The sequence below is a fragment of the Apteryx mantelli genome, chromosome 3, assembly GCF_036417845.1.
Source record: "Apteryx mantelli isolate bAptMan1 chromosome 3, bAptMan1.hap1, whole genome shotgun sequence".
Classification (NCBI taxonomy): Eukaryota; Metazoa; Chordata; class Aves; order Apterygiformes; family Apterygidae; genus Apteryx; species Apteryx mantelli.
Window position 1 is genome coordinate 86,824,444 of NC_089980.1, and position 17,078 is coordinate 86,841,521.

The following is a 17,078-nucleotide window of genomic DNA, read 5'->3' on the forward strand; positions in this document are numbered from 1 at the left end:
CAGCAACCACCTATTCTACACTAAAGCATTTGTCTGCTTTCTAGTGTTTCAGTCTAGCAAGGATAATTCCACTGAATTGATGGCATTTTTAGAACAAAATGAGAGGTAGAGTCTTGTGGTTTGAGGAAGTCAAAGGGAAGTTCAATGTCTGTCTCAAAAGCAAATTTCCCTCTGACAATCTGCAAATTGATGGGTTTCTGTAGCTCACAAGAAAGAAATCCATCAAGAAAAAAAATTAGAGGGATGAATTGATTAGTATTTGTAAGTCATTCAGCTAATCTTCCCTCTTTAACTTGTAAGAAACTGAGCAATGTGTTTTGGGTTTTTTTTTAATCCTCAGTATTTGGAAACTCCATCTCTCACGGTAAATGAGAGCACCAGAACCATGTCTAAACTACAGTGGAATAAAAAGTCCTTTGGACCAGATGTACATGGTAGGTTCTGTGCCCCCTCATCCAGGCCCTATCTGCTGCAGATACACTACAGCAGCAAGGACCATCAAAAGACTGCCTGTGAGCATTCGTGTGCTTGCGTGCTATCCCACCAAGCTCACTCAGGTACCCAGATGCCAGCATGCTCTACAGAAAGGGCAATCTGCCCGCCTCTGAGGCCAGTGCTGTGTGCTTGCAGTATAAAATGGGGTAAGTGTGATCTTCGGCATGGCTTCAGGTCTACTCTCATCAGAGAGTGCAGAGAAAGGTCTTAAGAGATTATGTAAATGTGGTAATTATGTAAATCTAGAAGACTTAGGGCAATTAGAACTAAGGCTAAGAATGTAAACTTGGACCTTGCTATCTCGTTTTTGCAGAGATAAGTTTTATTTTCCAAACAATGCAACACATGAAAACCTCAATTCCAACACAAATCTTTACCAACAACTCAGGCTGAAGGGCAGTAGGACAAAGGTAAAGCGTAATTTGTTATTTACTGCTTTCAAAGTCATATACAAATCCTTATGTTCCAAGTGCTAAACTCTTATGCCCCATATATATGTTGTTTGTTTTATGAGATTACATGTGAATAAAGAGAACAGCTGTGACCTCCCCTTGTACTCAGAAAGGGCTCTGACAAAAACAAACAATTTCTCTTTAAGAAAAAAATTCTCATATTTGAATTGAATTCATTCATGCTGCACGTGTAAGAACCTGCAGAATTAGTCTATGTTTTTATTACATTCAAAATTAATAATAAATAGTAAATTAATAGTAAAATATTTCCGTTACACTGTAAACTTCACCCCCAGTTTCCTGATCTAGTAGTAGTGGAATTTTGAGTAATTTTTGTATGATAGAAGTTACTAAAAATTACATTTTTTTTGAAAAACGAAACACAACAAAGCTGTTTGTCAAAGATCTTTAGCTGCTGTCCATGATCTTCATAGGGTTAAAAAAGACATGAGGAAGAATCTTGTGATTAAGATTTAAAATAGGAGGAAAGAAGTAATAAATGTAGTTGCCTGGTGGCTCTTCCCTGTCATAATCCATAAATGTACATATCTAGAAAAAGAGTAAAGGAATTGCAACGACGACTGTAAGCATAAACCCAGTGGTGTTACAATTTGAGACAAAAAAACCCCATACATTCCAGAACTAAGGCTTTCTTTTAATGCTAAAATTACACCTGTTTAAGTAAATTTTGAAACTGGTTATAAGGAAATAATGTAAATCTTTCTGACATTTAACAGTACCTTTTAACACAGTACCCTTTTAATACAGTTTAGAAGCGTACTGCTAGTTGTTTAAAGTAATGAAGTCCCTTTTAAAATAGACTAGACTCAAGTGTTCATTAAAAATTGTATATGTTCTGGTTTCTATAACTGAAAAATGGATGTAATAGAAGATATGGACTCGTAAACTGATACAACGTTCATATAAGCCACTAGTTCAAGTTATATCATTTCCTCTTTGTACAACTTTCAGTAAGTAAAATGTTATTAAAATGATTTTCCTCTTTGCATATATAATTTTAAAATTTTTTGTTCGAGAAGGTGTGATTTTTTTTTAAGTGTAAAGCTGAAATAAGTATATAGCTTATTTCAGTAACTCCACTAATATTACTGTATCTACACTGTAGACTTATGTTGCTTTTATTATACCAAATGTTTGCTCCAAATAGTAATAGCTAAAGCTATACAAAAGCTGGGGGTGCATAGCCCATAGTTAAACTACTGGAAAGCCCTATAGAGTCTTATAAAGATTTAGCTGAAGTCAGTAAATGGAACAATTCACCAGTGTAAGTTTTGAATGCAACCAAAACATAATGATACACGTTTCACTGTCCAACATTCACTGCAATTATCAGTCATCATCCCTTTACTGTGTCTCCTGGAAAACATGCAGCTCCCTTCCTGCCCTCCCCAGGAAATACAGCTCTTCAAATAATATAAGCACAAATAGTGAGAATAATACAAAGACAAAAAAATAAAAATGACCTCTGAACTCAGCTGGAGCTGGAGGCTGCTGCCTCCCCATCAGCGAGATGGTGTTGATCAGCCTGCCCTTCTGCGAGGCAGCTGCTCTCAGCTTCTGCTAAGCTGCACACTCAGTATGGGAAGTGGAAGAGAGGAGAGAGACACGGGTGCTGGGATAAGAGTCTGGAAATAGGGAACATGAGAGTTGATATTATGGTGGGGAGGAAGTGAGGAAGGAAAATGCAACCAAACGACTGATTTGTGACTCACTGACACTGTATATTATATTTGCCTTGGCCTTGGCCTGTGTAAATCTGACGATCTCTGCCTTTTGGTCCTACTCCACAAATTCCCACTGCCGTCTATGCCTTCCCCAGCATCAAAAGGCCCAAATATTTCTCCTCCACTACCTGTTTACAAATTCGCCTGAGCTGCTCCTGTAATTAACCAGACCAAGTAAATAAACATTGTGCATTTTCAGGAGCAAATTCTGCAGTGCACTGTAAATAAAAATTTATAAAATTATTTTAACATTTTATTTAAGTAGTAGCAGAGATTGATAAGACTGATTTGGTGTATACTAGTTTTGTTAATTTTCATATATAAATGTTTCTAAAGAAATTGAAAATATACAATGAATTATCTAAAGCTGCTACACAATCTCTTATCTTTAAGACTGGAGTAAAAAAAAAAATCGCCCCAGCTTGCTAAATCACTGCCTGAAGAGATAAACAAGCAGGTCCAAAAAGCACGCAGTACATAGCTGTAGCTGGCTGTGCTCATGTAATCTCAATATTTAATACCTAAGTGTTCCTAACACAATAAATAAGCAGCAACAAGTTCTGGGCTTAAGCTTATGAGGCATGCAGTACATGAAAGGAAAAGGACAAATAACATAAGTATTTTCTGAATTATGCTACCGGCAAAGGGTAGGGTAGGACGGTGGGCAGGAACGGTCTATACTGTTCTGTACTTTGTTCCTGCAACAAGCAGAGTAACTTCCCTTGAAGCACGTACTCTGAACTGCCCAGTCTGTGACAAGGTAACAGGCCTGGCCAGACACCCAAATCAGCTGAGCATGCCTGCTGGGAGCCCCGCAACGTCGGCAGGCACCGTGGCTTAAAGCTCCAAGGAGTGATGAGAATGTATTTATTCAGCCATGATGAAAGTGCAGTAAATCCGATTGTGCCATTTTCCCCGTGTTCTCCAAACACATTTAACTTAAAACGAACCCATATTTTCCCCTTACTATGTGGTAAATATAATCCTCTCTCTAAAAAAATTCTGTATCTCAAATAACATGTTAAATAATTTGCAGGAATAATTAATAGTTCTGCTGACTGGTAGCAATCTGGTTAGAGCAGCTAGGATATGATGGCTTTTTAGGAGCAGAAGAAAGATTATTTGATTCTCTGTAACAGAGTGTCCTCAGTTGAACCTAACAACCCTTTGCTGTGCAAGGATTATAATTCATGCTGCAGTTGGATCAACCTCCGTTTCTATTTTTAGTGCCGATCTTGCTCCTTATTTAGTCCTGATTGCATAGCCAGAATTGCATTCTCAGCAGCTCAGTGAAAAGCCTGTCTGTTCTATTTTATAACTTTTCCAGACAAAAAGATGGGAAGCCTGTAGCTTTCCAAAGAGGCTTATTTTAGGAGCTTGCAATACAATACAGTCCAAAACCCAAGGGCCACATGAATCCCTGCTGAAATGCTATTGACTTTCCTGGACTTTTAAACAGCATGAAGCCCGCTGCTTATAAGCTAACCAGGATGTTTATAAAAAAAAGGAACAAAACCCAAACCCCCCAAACCTTCACATCAAATACTTAAAAGATATTTATTGAAACAGTAATTACATCTGGATCAAATTCTCAAGAAAACATCTTAGATTCATAGTTTATAAAACCAGTTCACAGAGGCAACTACTAGCCAAAAAAATAAACAAGGAAAAATGGAAAATGTTGGTTTTGAAGAATCTCTTAGCAGGGATGACCACACGGTAGTAATTTTCTGCCATTCAATTAAAAACATAAGAACATTTTTGTTTTTGAACAAAGTTTTCCCACTACAGCAAGAACAGTTAGAATTGCTGTAGTTCTATGTCAGAATCAGCTATAATGCTTCACTTTTAGGGTTTGTTCCTGCCGTATCTCTTTAGTGATATATATTTAAAAAAGTTATACTTCCATGCGTTGCATGTAAGTGCACAATTGAAAAACAAGATTAAGATGATCACAGTCATCATCAGTGGCAAACACACACACACCTATACTGCTAGTATATCTAGAATACATTTTTATCTACATGTACTAAAGTAGGCTGTCAGTAATGGATCTTATTTCCACATGTGAATAAACTTTGCATCTTAATATACATTTAAAATATGCACACCACCAAATAGGTGTTTTATTCTTAACCCGAAAATAAAGAGTCATATCCCTACATGCACAGATTTCTTCTTAGACAATCTTGAATCCCTCCCCCTTCCAACTTGCAATAAATTGCTACAGGATTGTTATGCTTGCTGGTCAGACAGTGATCAATGAATTCAGACATTTTTATTGTACATGCAATGATATCCAACACTTCTCCCGCACTGGGGGAGACCGATTGCAGATGGAAATTTCCCTTCACTGCCCCTATATGCAGGCTGTTGACTGGTCCTTTATACCACACTGAAAACAAAAAGGGAGATTTAAAAGAAAATTAATTGTAGTAGTACAGGAATCCAAATCAGTGAAGGAAAGGACGAACTACTAAATTCTCATTCTAAACTCAGGAATTTAATTAGCCCCCAGTCAAACACTGAACAAATTACAAAGCCAATCCAAAACAGAAGGGCCACAAAAATTGTGGATTCGGCAGGTCTGAATCTGCATATTTTGTGTTCCCAAATACCCAATTAATTTTCCAAAAATATGAAGTTCAATTCTGCATCTTGATTTAAAAAATATAAAGCTCGAGAGAGAAAAGTTGAATGCTACAAAAAGTACTCAAGATAACTTATCTCAAAGGCAGGAGGATAGAAACTGGAAAGAACAGAAGTTATTAACTGAAAATAAAAGACCAAGTACTTGAAGGCCTGTTTATCCTAGCTGCTGTCAAGAATATTAAAACTCCTTGTACCCTAAATGGAGACTACTGAAATCTGGGTATTCAGGATAAGCAGTGCCTTGGCTGTGCTTCTCAATATGGCACACAAAGCTGAAATTCTAGTACATTTAGGAAAATATAATTGAAAAATACTGACTTTAGCGCACTGAAGTGCCAAAGTTAAACAAACCGGTGGAATTATGATGGACTGTGTACACCTATAAATTAGGAATAAAAATTTAAACATGAGCATTCTGACACAAATGTTTCTAAGAACAGAGCTTTATTTTCAAAATGCTGTGGAGCCCATGCAGATTTTTTTCAAGGTAACATGGAAGGAAACTAAAGTACACATGAAGCCTTTCAGAAAATGCCTAAAAATATAAGGTAGCTAGAGACTGTGCTAACTTTCTTTGAGCCCCTTTCAAGAGGGCTTTTTGAGCAGATGGGTGGCAGAGAAGCCCAAGAAGCTGATGCTGAGCTGCAAGGGGCCAAGACATAGTTTGGAAGTCTCCATACCCTTACAAGAATATGCCATGTTCCAGGCAAGGTTTGAAGAAACCATCCATATGGAGACTCTACACCTAAGAATAAAACTTAGGGGAAACTCCTTAAGGAGAGTCATGACAAGGTTCCTCTAGCAAGCATCTGGTATGGGCTTTCTTATAAAACACCATTGTCTGACACCATAGTATAGTGCAAAAAGTATCAATTTGCTTGCAACTACATTCTGGACATAATTTTTAATAATAAAAGTGACTGCTGAATCCACTAGAAAGAAATATTGGTTTAAGCATATAGGAGTATCCTAACAAATGATGAGTATTTTGTGTCTCACATAACAATTATTTCTGTATTTTGAGTTAGGAATGAATTAGGAAATGTGCATAACTTTAAAAGAAAATTATTCAAGTGCCTTTTAAAATCAAAATGAAGTAGGTCACTTTGAAATCAGTTTTGATGGACAGTTTTGTTGTTTTTTTTTTAAATGAGAACATGAGTCTGTTCCCTCAGCACCACTTAATCATTGGTAACTTTCATGAAGAGCAAACAAAAAGACTTTTTTTTAATCCATTATGTCACTAAGAGGTGAGAACAGCTTGATGCAAATGAAAACCATTAAAGCATTCTGCACTGCCATTAACTGTCTGAATATCTGTCTATGCAAATACAGCACATACCCAGCAAAACTTGCAGCCTCATGACCTTCTGCATTGAAAATCTATGCCTTATGACTCTCTTAATCTAACAGTTAAAATACTCTGTATGACATGTCTTTGTAAGGGCTTGGTTTGGACAGGCATGGAAATGGAGTGCAAGCCATTAAATATAAACATATTCAGTTTCAGATACTCCTTTACCCTGTCTGGGCAAGGGGTAACATCAGATGTATCTAATTTGTAACAGTGCTTCAGTACGAATAATAAGCTAAAATGTGATTGCCCAGATCTGATCCTGCATGTAATTACACCCATAACTTCACTCAAATGAGCAGTCCCACTTAAGACAAAATGAACACATCATAACACAAAACTACTAGTGGTTTGCAGGATTAGAGGCCTAATCAGATATAAAACCTACTGACCTGTTTTTTTAGAACTTTATCCTTTGCATATTCACTTACACCCATGCAGAACAGAATCCTGCTGTTCTCACTTAGTAGCATTCTACCTGCACAACGAAGATGGGAGAAGGACCAAAGTATGAAGCTAGAGAGTAGTTCTCCCAGCAGAATTTGTACCTAGCAACAGAAATGCACATGAACTCCTGTATTCTTACTAGCTGTAACCAGAGACATGCTTATGACAGCTGAGAAAGCATGTTACAAAAAGCCACTTATTGCTGCTACATCCTCGGTGAGATATAGGTCTGTCTTCAGGCTCAAATTTACATCTGCTAGTTAAGAGCTTTTCTAGAACCAAGTGTTGGCAGAAGTTAGGGAGATATCCTCCTTCTTTGGGACACATCTTTGTTGTGTACTCTTACATAGCTGCACAGCAGTTAGGACATTGCATTATTCAACAGCAGCTGAAGAGGAAAGGGTAGATTGGATTCTAGACCCTCCATTCCTTTAAGGACTTTCAACCAGCCTCTCCTGCCTCCTAGAGGAGTGCCCCAATCAGCAGGTGGTGGCATATGAAGCATCCCTTACCTCCAGCTTGAGATGCTGTCAAATCATTGCTCAGGAATGGAAGACTTCGAGGTTAAGGAGACTAAGGAAGCAGAAGCCATACTCCCTCTCCTCCTAAGGCTGCTTATACTTTTTCATTAAATGGTAATTATGTAGCATGCATACATAGTACTGAGAGCAGGGAATAAGGACTCCCCAGCAAGCACCCTTACTACTCACTTTCTAGGATATTATGAAGACTAATTAATGTGTTTGAAGAACTCAGAACAAGACTTTTATGGGTATTTCGTTTCACTGATTTCTTTCATTTCTGTTTGGTAAATAGGCACCTTTAAAAAAAACCCATTGCTGTGAATATACTGTTTAATAAAATGGTACCAAGCGATAAGCTTGAACACTGGACTGATCATCACCCACACTACCAAACTGATAGCGCGCTTCCTGGCACAGCTGTGGCCTGTTACAACTAGTGCTGTCCAAAATGATGTTCCCACACTGCTCTGGGGACAGCATTTGGACACAAGGAGACACAGTGATCCCTTTTTTATTTCACAGTATAGATGTAATATACAGTATGCAAAAATTATGAATTCTACTGTCACAGTACAATTAATGTCAAATAATTTGGATTTTTTAAACCTTTTTACTAACAATGTTCTCATTTTATAGACAGTTAAAATAAAGATGTTTTGCTTTTATTAGGGACAGAAAAATAGATATTTACATATCTATAATATATAATACATAAACAGATACCTACAGCAATGTTGTGCCTCTGACATGCTCATTCATCTCTTCTGTCAGAAGACAAGGAAAAAAAGGGTCTGTTTCCAGGTAGAGCACTTCATCGCCTTTGGGCAACTACTGCTGTATTTTCTCCTTACCTGAGCAAAATTTACTTCTAAATGGAATTTTTAAACTTTAAAAGTATATAATATATAATACTTTTGAAGTATTATAAAAGATAAAGCTATTCTGAATAAACTTTAGAAACATGGATGCTGTTGATTTGTTTTGTTTATAATAACTAATTTCTGAAGTATTCTACACAAAAAGCAATGCTATGCCAGGTAGGAAAAGAAGAAACCAGGGAACTGACTAAAAATCAGGTGCTGGAGCAATAGAAAGACTCTCAATTTACTGATAGTGAATTTTTTATCACAGAACAGATTTAAAAAGTTGCAACTAGAACATGTACTCTTTAAACACCTTTTTGCCAACATCAAAGAAAAGGTGGAGATTTTTGGTAAGAAATTCAACTTTCTTTTCTAAACAAATAGATATAAAAAAAAATTATTGAGATTTTTAAGGGCATATTCATTACAGTACATAATAAATACAGTCTTTTTGCTTTTTACCTAAAGATCTACCCAGAATAGTCACCATAACTGCTATCTTTAGAGAACGATAAAGGAAAACAACCCAGGGATGCACAAAAGGTATTCTTTTCTCTCATAAAAGACATATCAACTTTTTCTCTAAGCACAAGAGGTCTCTGCATTGACAATTCTTGTTTCAAATATCCAACTGTAAAGCCTTATTTTATAATGGTATGGTTTTGCAGACAAGATCACAACTACATTTGATTTACTGACTGATTCTGTTCTGTTTCCTTTTAAAGATAAAGAATGTTTTTAAAGCTGAGTGTGAGAATGTGATCACTTCTTGGAAGGCTCTCTTCCCTCTGTGAACAATCTAAGAGACGATTTCTAAGTCATTTTTACCGCATAATCATTTCCTACTTTTCCCTGTGTGTTAGCACAGTACAATAAAAAAACAAATGGGTCAAAACCCCAGAGTTCTGTCCTGAGAAGCACAGCTACTCACAATAGTATCTACATAGAATATCCTAAAAAGTAACACAGGAAAAGAGAAGGTGAAGGTGCAGGGGGTGGGGAGACAGAAATATGGCAGAGTGTGTGTTACTTTATGGATTTTTTTCACAGGCCGTTCTTTAATCTTTTTAGCCAAATTATCGTGTTCCTGCTTCTGGAGGAAAACAGCTATCACTGATTTTGTAACTAAGGCAGCTGCAAGATTACTCAAGAGACAGCAGGAAACACAGACCATATTATAACAGAATCAAGTCTCAATCACTTAACTGCACAGCTTTCAGAGTGAAAGTATCTGATTTCTATACTTGATTAGAAGTCCATAACCAATACACAAAACTTTCCTCCCAGGAATCTTGAACAGAATCATGGTGTCTTTCCTCTCAGTCTTTCCTAACTTTAATTAACAGATCACATTAGATTAGCAGATCTTTTATATAAATGTGTATTCTCCCTAAGTTTGTATCTCCAACTATATCTATCTCATGCCTTGAGATATATAATCATCAATACATTGGTAAGAAAATAAGTATTATTTGCAAGACTCCAAAATTGGTGAGGTAGATCTGCATGTTGATGGGGCCTGTATTTTCAGGGTCATCATTTAGTAGATATTACTGGAATTGGTATAGACCAAAACAGTTTATATATATGTATATCTAGATATATACACACACACACACACACATATATACATACATCTATCTCAATCAAGTACAGGGAAAAGTATTTACATAGGCAATAAATATCTAGAAAGACCATACTCTGGACCATACCATACCTGTATGCTACTCTGTTTGCATTGCATTTTTTCCCCACAAGTGCCATTAGCCTAGCAATGTCTGAAGGGCTTGTTTTCTTTGTGCATTGCACTGAGATTCTGTGAAGTGACCTTACAGAAATATTTACAGTATTATTAATTAGCATAAATACTTACATTTACAACTTTAAATTTAGGTCTGCTTTGATCTTGGAAAGAATAAGAAGTGCAACTGTGTTTAACTGACAGATGTCACACTAAAATAAAATGTTACCAATTTCTGGCTAAATATCAAATACCCAGTAAATACCCAGATTGAGAGATTAAAGGACAAGCAAGGACTGTGTAAGAACTGTGTAAGTCTAAGGAAAACACTGAATATTGTAGGGCTCAAGATAAAACTGTGTAAACTGACAACAAATTAAAGAATCCTAGGATAATGTGCGAACGGGAGCGTATCTATATATGTGTGTTGCCATAAGAATTGTTGAGTCTTGTTTTAATTGACATCTTCATTGAGAGGCCACGATGTGGACAACTTTGAGGACATTGATATGTCTCAAAGTACCTTAGTGTGGTTAAAACACAGGCAGAAAACAGTAAAATGAAATTGAGCGCTGGAAAAAGCAAGGTACTATTACGGAAAGGACTGAGAGAAATATTCTGGAATACATTCTGGAATATATTCAATAGGAGGGAAAAGCCCAGAAGGCACAATACTTGTAAAGGATCTAAGGATAACAAGCAAGCAGAAACTACAAATAAATTTGTAACAGGGCACTAACAAAAAGACTAATTCAGTTTTGACTTGCATACTTGGAAATACTGTAACCTGGAGCAGGAAGGTAATAGTTTCTCTATACACAGCCCTAGGGCAGACTGGAGAACGTTTTCTTTGTGGACAACCAAATAAGCCTTTCAAACTTCTCGGTGAACCAAACATTCACACCCTCAAGTAATTCATTCCATCCTACACATGCAGGTCACATGGATGATTAAAACAAAAGACTCCATCTGGACATAAACCATAAATCCTTCATCCACACTCTGTTATAACCACACCTGGAAGTCACCATGAGTTCTGGGCATATTACCAGAAAGGTCTCAGCAAATTGGATGGAATTCAGACAAAAGTAACAGAAACTACCTGGGAGCTGAAAAGACTCACTCAAAAGAAAGGTTACAAACCTAAACAAGTGCAGACCAAGGTAAGCAAGTAAGAAGTCCAAAATACTATTTTTTAATAACATTCAGCTTGTTCTGGAAATATATTTGAAAGGAACAAACACCAAGAAGCAAAAAAAAATTATCTGAGGTGACAGAAGTTATATACATAATTAGGAAAGGGAAGATTTAGCAAATAAGAAACATATACTGAGTTCTAAACTATAGGTAATCTTTCTAATAGAAAAAAAGTAGTAGATATTTGGAACTGCAGCATAATGTATGCATTCATATATTACAGAGACCAATACTGACAGAAATGGACAACACACTTAATTGATCTTTGCCATCTCTAATTTAATCTTAAAAACATTTTAAGTTTACTCTGATGGTCACACTCCTTCTATGTCTTTTTGGACAACAGACGGCTCTTTGCGATCTACATATTGGACTGAGGCATCTTTCACTTTGTCTGATGCATGAATGGGGAATACCTCCCATAAGCCAGGCTGTATGTCGGCAAAAAAAAAAAAAATACAGTATCTAAAATTAAATGGATTTCACCACTCACCATCCAGCTTCATCATTTTTGTGATTCATTCACAGAAACACATTTTGCATTTTAAAACAACAAAAATTCAACTAATAACAACACATGCATGTACATTTGCCTACAATTATAGCAGGCTAATAGGGCTCTTGGTATTTAAGGTACTTGAAAATTTTCCATTATTAAATCTTCTTTTTAGTTACTTACTATTTGTACCATTTGGCCTCTCTCTGCACTGGACATCTTTCTCAATGGAGAGTTCCAACTAAATGCTTCAACTATTTTTAAAAACAAGAGTATGAAAAAAAAATGCTCTGTTTGCCTATTTAAAAATAATTCTTAAAATCATTTACCTGAGCCCCATTGTATGGAATAGAAATTTTCAGAGTTTGGCAGGGATATGTACACATATACATACATGTACACATAAATTATATATATTTTACGTTAGTAAAACCCCACCCAATCACACCACCTTTCTCCTGGGAAGATGATAGAAGGATCAACCACATACAGGTTCAACTGGCAGCTTTTTTGTAAAAATAAACCAATTACTTTTACTATTTTTACAACAAGAACAATCCACTCAACTGTTTTTCTCCTTATACTCTACTACTTGCTAGTAACTCTCACTGCCAAATGTACCATTCCCACAAACAATGTTCAAATGTAATATATCGTTACACACAATTTTCTTTTATGTCCATACCCAACTTTACACAGTCATTAGACCCAAGCATCACAGACTTATTTTTTATCACTCTGATTCAGCAATGTCACTCATAAAACAGCTCTAGCACTACTCAATTATCTAAGATTTAATCAGTTCATCTTAATCAAATTTCATCTATCAACTTCTCATTGCCATATAGCCAGCCACTAAACATCACTTATCACTATACAGTTAGCTATTCCCTAATTGTGTGTGTGGTCTTTCAACAGTAAATTTCATTAATTTGTTACACAATCATACAAATATTTCATTCTCAACAATAGGTCATTCTCCTAGCATATAGGAACCTCAAACCCCTTCTCACCATGCAGAAATCTGAGAGCAAAGAACAGATCAGGAAACTGACCTTATCACTAGAATTAACATTAAAGGTTTACTGTCCACTTTCCTGTATTATGCACATGCTGTTCAACTAAATAGATTGTTTCTCAATTAAAATAAAGTGGTATGTTTCTGCATTTTTACATGTGTAATTCTTTATTCATTTTTACATTTGAGGTGATTTTTTTTGTTGAATACTTATGTGTTTTCTGCATGCACGTTCACTGGTAGGTTTTTTTCATGGGAGGCAAAGGCAAGACCTGAAAATGTTGAAAAAGAAATTGTTACTCTTGAATCACTACACTTTCAGTTAAAACTTCTGTTTGAAATGTAAGCTGCTAAATACAAATACAATCCAGGAAACAAAAATGCTCAAAGATATTTTTGTATTATATATGTGAATTTGTATACACAACTCACTTATAGATATGAATATATACATCAGGTCACAATATAATGTGTTGCAATGATTGTATTTTGTGCTGCCATCAACATTTTCTGAAATGGGAAGCTATACTATATCCATGGTATACAATGTGTGCTGTGTTTTGTACTATAATGATGAAACCTACATTATCCTAATGGCTAAATTGTCCGCATCAATTAGAGGAATCCTCTATTGAAGTGTTCTGTGAACTACAGGTCATTTTTCTAGAATCTTGATCATCGGGTGCAGTCATGTGCAGTAATGAGCAAACATCATTATATAACCTTTTTCATAACCTGATCAACCTCCATATTAAAACTTGCTAAGATGTTTTGCCCTGTTATTCTCATTGAGAGAAGAAATTCACTCCTCCATTGGTTAGAAACCCTTTTCCCATGGCCAGTTAATTTCCTGCTTAAATTTCTTATGACCAGTTTATATCTAATCATTCTATGTCAACACTGTTTTTTGATTTCAATGGCTTTTTTTCTTGCATACTCCAAACTTACAAATATACTTACAAAGATCACTTATATTCTCTCTCAGGTTTTGTTTCGCTAGAGGAAGCCAAGTGATTTTTATCTTCTTTATAAAACAGGCTCTTCATATCCCTGATTATTTTCATAATCCTACTCTGCACCTGTTCTAGTTTAAATTCATCCCTCTTGATGGCTTAGAAAATAGTCCAAATGAGATACCACCAATGTCTTGTACAGTCACACCAATATGTCACTAGCTCTGATAGAAATCATTCACTGGATGCATTTTAGGATTGCACTTAGCTTTTAGACCCAAATACAGGGGTAGACTCATTGTACTCTGGCTGACTCCCAGATCTTTTCTTCTGTCATTTCTGACTAGCAACATTCCAGTTGAGAGCAGAAAGTTTTTACCAATTCTAACGTGCAAAATCTTGCATTTCATGTATAAGATGTCATGACATTTCTATTATTCCAATCCAAGGCAGGCAATTCTTTTCATATGATATGCCTGTTCTCTGTAGACAAGTGCCTCCAAACTTAAGGTTACCAGCAAATTTAAATTATATACTAAATAAGACTACCCTAAATACATTAAATAAAACTAGTGGACTCTATTGTAGCCTCCTTTCAGCTTTACAGTCTCCTCTTTCAACACAATCCACTGTCATTTCCCATCAGCAATTCTTCACCTTATGCATCTTACCCCATTTTCTCATATGGCACTGTCCTGAATCCTTTTCTGAAGTACAGATTAAATCTAATTCATTTCCTTTATCAATAAAATCAATTATTTTATCAAATAAAAATACTCAATTAGCCCTACATAATCCACCTTTGCTACATCAAAAAATGAATTTTTATTTTTACTTCTATGTCTTTGCTTATTCTACGTTTTAATTTTTTCCTAAGTTCTGCATACTGCAATAGTTGCCTGTAACAATTCCTTTGGCTCCCCTTCAAACACATTTGTTATTTTCCAATCATGCAGCACCATTCTTGCCCCAATAGGTTTATCAAGAATCTTTGCCGAGATTGCTTTGATATTTAATATTTTCACAACTGAGACCTAGGTTAGTCTTCCCATCAGATTTCTAGTGGCAAGACATTCTTGCTTTAAGGCCATTGATTTAAACATGTTATTGCCTTAGCTCTGGTTGAGCCTAACTGCATTAAGCCTCAGAGCCAATTGCCTAGCCTGCATCTATCCATGGAGGGAGGAAAGAGGCAAGAGGAAAAACAAAAATAAATTCAACCTCATGAATTAGGATCTTAAGTGGTATTTCCAAAGCAGAGTTAGTTCCACAAATGAATTCAGCAGCCTAAGTGCCACTTTAAGCCAGTGTGGTATCCTTGGGGTTGCTCAATTCACTGTTGTTCACATGCTGTGCCTAGATTTTTATCTGATAATGTCCATACAGTACTTGATTTTCCACTGGTATGGTGGGCATGCACACTGCTACCTTGAATTCCAGCATAAATGGGCCAAACTATCTGGCGTATAAGCAAGATTTGTCAGGACTCTCAGATGAGGAATTTTCCTGTTTACCCTGCATGTGATGTCCAGTCTAATAAGCATTCTTAGAACATGAAAGACAACCAGAAATTAAAATTTGCAGGGATGCATAAGTGCATCCATTAACCTATTGTTAAGGTGCTCATATGTGAAATGCTTATCTCTCTTCAAATCCCAGATCTGCCTGACTTGGAAGAAACAGATATTTTCCCCTGTTTCTTTATCTTCCAAATAAGATTTGGAAATAAGCCTTTTGACTTACTTGGCTTAGATACCTAACTCTAGGAAAGGACTCCAAACTGAGAAACCTGAGAGAAGACATAAGCCTTACGTTAAGGAAGTTTCTTGACCCTAGGTTTCCCGAAGCAGAGTCTCAGACGTGGAGTATCACAAACTAATTTACTGTAAGTGGTACAGCGGCAAGTAACAGCTCAAGCTTGGTGCCTCCGGAGAGGGACTCCAAACAAAGAAATTCCTGGGCAATTATACCCTTATAATCTAAGTTCCCCACCCTTCACACAATAGTTCAGAACCAATAGTAATATTAAGGTCTGAGGTCTTCCTGTTCTTCATTGGGTCCCTTCATTGTCTCTAGGCGGGCCATTTCTTTTCTTATCTCCACGGCTGCCCCTTATCTTCCGTCTTGAACTGGCTCTGGGGCCTTCTTTTACTTAACTAGGTAAAAGTTCAACAGATCTAGGTGAAAGTTCACAGCTTGCGGCCTTAAGGCTTCAGCAAATTCAGCTACTAACGCTAAGTGATTAACTCTAGGCAGCTTCAGTCCAATATTCAACACTTACTCCCTTGGACAGGGAAATATTTAGGTCATACTTTCTTTCTCAGTATTTCATAGGCAACTCCTCATTCAACGTACTCACTTTTGTGGACCTAGAGGACTATTTTTTTGCATTGAGTGTTTAAGGATTCTCAGAGCCTAACATGAGACTATGGCTTCTAATATGTGGTAAAGTACGTACAGGTTTGGTAGGCTGAGACTATATTGCACGGCACCAAATATGTACTGTAGTCTGAAGATTCTCTTCTATTCACTCAGTCTGTGGTGCACACTGCAGAATACACTTACTCTACAATACAGACAGTATGACTGGCCAGATTGGGATACCAACTGGATGTACCACATGCTACTTCTGATCCATGTGCCCAGGTTTTCTCCTTACAGAATTCAGGTTTTTGTAACCTGAAAAATCAACACTCTGGAATACACGGCCCACACTTAGCTCTCATTCTGACATGCAGTTGGGGTACACCCAGGGCATCCCCATAGACAGAGCACTCCAAGGTTTCACAGTATAGACCTTAGAAATGTAGAACATCCTGGAAATCAATGGGAACATAAGTCACTTCTGAAGGTAAGATACTGAAACTGTTCCTGCTGCATTACAGTCTGATCTTTTATCACCAAATTCTTTTGAATTTTTGCTACTATAATTAGAGATTTAAAAAGCAGGCTCTTCTCTGATGCCCCACCATGTGCAGTTGTTGGTTGTTTCTTTGTTCAGATTTGCACTTATAATTTTGGGGGAACTGAATATATCATTTTGAGACCAGTTTAAGTAGGTACATAATATGGATTAAGAGAAAGAAAAGCCTGATCTGCCTTTTGTTAAAAAAAAAAAAAAAAAAAAAGGCACTATATTGA

At 36.5% G+C, this 17,078-nt stretch overlaps 1 long non-coding RNA gene across 8 annotated transcripts in view; it reads right to left on the bottom strand.

The window, feature by feature from the left end:
* The window catches only part of LOC106489680 (uncharacterized), a 52,069-nt gene that overhangs the window by 31,465 nt on the left and 3,526 nt on the right, over positions 1-17,078 (bottom strand). For 4 of the 8 annotated variants that reach the window (XR_001293445.2, XR_010883770.1, XR_001293443.2 and 1 more), the window contains exon 3: positions 13,167-13,256. This is a non-coding gene — a long non-coding RNA (uncharacterized lncRNA). The other 4 variants (XR_010883772.1, XR_001293446.2, XR_010883771.1 and 1 more) reach the window with 4 other exon arrangements.